General features: G+C 38.8%; 1 long non-coding RNA gene across 1 annotated transcript; it reads right to left on the bottom strand.

Moving 5' to 3' along the window:
• Positions 1 to 5: 5 nt before the first annotated feature.
• On the bottom strand, positions 6 to 4,210 carry LOC123254480. The gene is made up of 3 exons (XR_006506674.1): positions 4,088 to 4,210; positions 2,349 to 2,436; positions 6 to 86 (listed from the first exon to the last, which is right to left on the bottom strand). It is a non-coding gene; the product is annotated as an uncharacterized LOC123254480 (long non-coding RNA).
• Positions 4,211 to 4,428: the final 218 nt, after the last annotated feature.

Raw genomic sequence — 4,428 nt, forward strand, 5'->3', positions numbered from 1 at the left:
GGCCTCAGGTTTCATGAGTGCAGTCATGGTGTCACTGGGATGACCTTTTCGAATCACAGCATTGATTTCATCGATAGCAGCAAGCTCTGGAAGGAACAAGCATGCCATGGCAGTCAGAATCTCACCTTACTTTATTGGGGTTCTTTCCCATTGTCTCTCCCGGACTGGGCTTAAAGATTACTACTCTTACTCTGAACAGGAGAACCAGCCTAGTCTTGATGGCTAAACCATGGAAGGGCTCATTAATTTCGAATCACAGATCAACTATTGCCATACACCCTTTTAGTTTACCTAAGGAATACCAGAACAGGTACTTAACAAGGGCTCCATCTTGAAACTAATTTTCAATGGTAGATACCTTAGTTGCAGAAACTTTTTTTTTTTCTCAGTGTGTAGAAATGATCTAAAATTGTGAAAGGTATCCATACTTTTTATATATCTAAATTTTAACTTAAAAAAAAAACAGTTATTTTTTTCTCTTCCTTAAAATATCTGCTTCTGTCTTTAAAGTTTCATTGTTTATTCTGATTTGGACTAATACCTCTTCATTTATGTCCCCATTTCACAGTTGACCAGTCTATTTTTATCATACCTAGATTATAGGTCCCAAGACACTTCCCTTTCAATGTCCAATTTCATGTTTCATGTTGTATATGAAACCAAACCTGACTCTTCCAACGTTCAAGAATCTTAGGCCACTGAAACAGAACAGGCGTAAAATCTATACTTTCTATTTTGCCTCCTAATTTTGTATCATTTGATATGTTTCTCTACTGCTCCACTCTAAACCCCATTAAAACTATTAATTTAATTAATTACTTAAGCCATTTGAGATTAGGGACCAAATCATTTAAATATCTAAAATATTAGTGGGATTGAATAGGTACCTAATTTATGTTCTGGCAATTATAAACAAAGCTGTAAATGTGTTTTTGCCATTTTTTTCAGTATTTCTAGTGCTCAGCAAGATACCTGGCACACAGTAAGTGTTAACGTAAGCATGTGACCTGACTAGCAATAGACAATTCTCATAACACTTGCCTCTCATATCTCTGGGTTCCACAAAGTGTCATTTTAAAGAAAAAATAAAAATGATTATATCTTCACAATTTTTATATCACCTTCACACATTTTAAAACAGAAGCTCTCAAATCATTCTAAATTCCTAAATTACCTTTCTATTTATGGTAGTTCATTTAAAAAAATCAGCAAGATGGAATTATACACAAATTTCCTTCATTTTAATGATATCTGAAATTTTGCAAGGCACTGTTCAAGTACCATTTTAATAGCAAAGCATTTCAGCTATACTGACATGGATGCATTAATCTTGGGCTTTTAAACAATGAAAAACTGCAATACAAGTCTGCAAGAGTTATCAAAGGTAGTATGAAAGGTACAATGGGCTATGTTGGGGCTCTGGGAAACATGGGCAATTTACATTTACTTGGGTGGAGTTCAAATAAAATTCTGGACTGTCTCTACTGGTTTTCAGAGTGAAATTACTTGTATAAACAGGGGAAAAAATGCAGGTGGAGGCATCCAAACTAGCATATGCTTATTTGATTTGAATTAACTGAGTTTTATTTACCTTAGTTACACTACTCTTCTAGGTACCACGAGGAAGTTAGCTGTACAAATCCAGAGGAGTTCAAAACTGTAGGATGCAAACCTGGCAAGAGCACTCCTTCCCCTTGCCTGTCAACAATCTCCCTGACTTGGACTAAAGCCATACAGGCACAAAGAAAACAATTCTTACACACTTACTCACTTTGAAGTGAGGAGGCAGGTGCTAAACCAAAGAAAGGAACGGCTCTCACTTTTAGATTAGAAAACCAATACCTTACAATGGGCAAAGATCTGTAGGCTCTTTCTCCATCAAGAAATGATTTAAGTTCAAATCATGACATCAAAAGATGGTAAATAGAAAAATATATAGAAATCCAAGAAAAAAAGCAAAGCCTCAAAAGAGTAAAAAAAATTATTTTGAATCGTATGAAGTTAATAAAAAGATTCAGAATCAAAAAATGAGTAGAAATCACAATAAAATTCAAATTTCCTGTGTAGGTATTCAGAAGTATAAGTGGTGTGATAAAAACTGACTACTAAAAGATTGTATTGACAAGTGAGGAATTTTAAAAGTTGAGGAGCAAAAAACTCTATTGACCCTTAAAATTTTAATGAAAAATAGGCAGACACTCATCTCTCATCAGCAATAAAAACCTTTTCTATATTGTTTTTCATTTAAAAAATACAATTGGGCAAGACGTCAGTTTTCACTTTTCCTCTATTTCAGGCTATCACCTAGCAAATATGTGGCACTTTCTTCACAAAATGATATCACTTACTGTTGATTTTATCGATGCTCTCTTGAATTTCTACTTGGCTCAGGAGCTCCTCCTTTGCATCTCTTTCCCCTTCAGACAGAAGGATACTCTGAAAAACAATACATCACTGATTGCTCCCCCAAAGCAAACAAGTTTTAAAGAGTTAAGTCCTTAAGGCAAATCTTTCTAAATGTGGCACTGATTTTCATGCCAAATATTCAGTTTATAGATACAGAATCAAAATTCACTTTTGTTACTGCTGTTCAAAATTTTTAAACCACATTTATTTTGTTGTTCAATTGTTTGTCATGTCTAATTCTTCTTGATTCTATTTGGGATATTGTTGACAACTTGGAAGAAAAGCTCTCATCTCTTTCTCTCATCTCAGAGCTTATAGACTGAGCTTATTATACAAAGCTGAACCATTTATCACTCAGATGAATCTAGACTGGAATAAACTAACCACGGGAGGCATGAAGTTGTGAACATAGCTGCTTTCAGGGGTAAAGAATGAATCCTGGATGAAAGTTCTGGCCATGTGGGTGCAGGGAGGGGAAGGAAGGGAAGTTAAGCCTTTTCATTGAAAAATTGTTGCATGAAGTACACATTTTGATGCCCATGTCCCAACCTCCTGCATTGCCCTGCCTGCACTGCAATAATGTATCACACCTCCCTTCCCAGCATTGGAGGATATGGGATTTGGTGGGGAGATGGCTCCCAATGGCTGGAGCCTGGGAAAGCCAACTCCTTGTACATAGCTGCCCTGGTGGTTCACTGAGGAAGGAGTCTGCTGCCTAGCCATGGGCTGGAGAGGTGAGTCAAGGTGGGGGTACAACTCAGAGTCCTAGCTCCCCCACTCAGCATTTGGGGTTGGAGCCAGCTACCAGCAAGCTCATGCCTGGAGAAAGCCACCTACTGAGGCTATGGGGACCCACCCCTGGGAAGGTGGATCAGAGATGCAGAGCCCACTCGCTCTGCATTTAAGAGTGGATTTATCCCCTAGCTGGCTTATACCAGAGGAAGCCACCTCCTGAGGTCATGGGACCTACTCTTGCATCCAGCCCTTTCTGCCTATTGGGCTGCCACTCTCATGGTGGGAGGAACAGAGCGTAGATGGAGTTCAATTATGCTTTAGGGGGTGAGGTCACCCCCGAGACTGGCAGCTGGCAGGGAAGGAAAGAAGAAAGTGGAGATCTTTTCCGTGGTGGTGCCAGCCCTGCTCTATTGAGAAGAGACCCCTCTGCCCTTCTTCACTCCTTGCAGCCCCGAGTCCCAGGCAAAGGGGAAGCAGAAAGGGAAGGTGTTTCTTGAATACTCTGCTCATGTCAGGGAGTAAGTGCTTAGGGGCAGGGAAACAACTCTGCAGGGGATTATTCCCCCCCCCCCCCATCCCCAACCCTCAAGCCCACAGAGAGGTCTCTGGCACGCATGCCATAGGTTCACTATCACAGTTCTAGGTCTTTCAAAATAAAGAACTACCTATTCTTTCTATTTTAACCATATCTCCTAGTACTTTTCTTGTGATATTGAATAAAACTACAAGTTCCTCATGCATTTTGGGAGTTTGAATTCAATTCTTTTACCTCATTATATACTTTCAAATTCTTTTGTCTGTGCCCTGGCTTGTTACTCATTAATAAGTAATACTTCAAATATATCCCTAGTAGTCACTTTTTTTCAGCTGACAACTCTGTTATATTTCTAACACCCAGGAACACAGTTAACTATGTTTTACATTTACTCATTATCTAATGAAGTACCTTCTCTTTTGCAATCTCTTCTTTTCTCTGCTTGGTTTCCCAAAGTTCCTCTTGATACTTTGTGGAGAGGCTATCATCAACAGAGGTTAAACCGGCTTTTGGATTCTTCAGAGTTACTAGAGTCTGCTCTGCGATGCCCTCCTTAATGGCTTCATTAATTGCAATGATTGCTGCATGAGAGAAGAAGAGAAAGCATTTTTTTCATCAACAAAAGAAAATAAGAGAAGTATTGGGATGATAAAAGTCTGCCCTGTCTTACCTTAAATTATTGCCTGGATAAAAATTAAGAAGAATTATTCTCTCTCTCTCTCTCTCTCTCTCTCTCTCTCTCTCTCTCTCTC

Source organism: Gracilinanus agilis, unplaced genomic scaffold (assembly GCF_016433145.1).
Source record: "Gracilinanus agilis isolate LMUSP501 unplaced genomic scaffold, AgileGrace unplaced_scaffold23105, whole genome shotgun sequence".
NCBI classification, from domain to species: Eukaryota; Metazoa; Chordata; class Mammalia; order Didelphimorphia; family Didelphidae; genus Gracilinanus; species Gracilinanus agilis.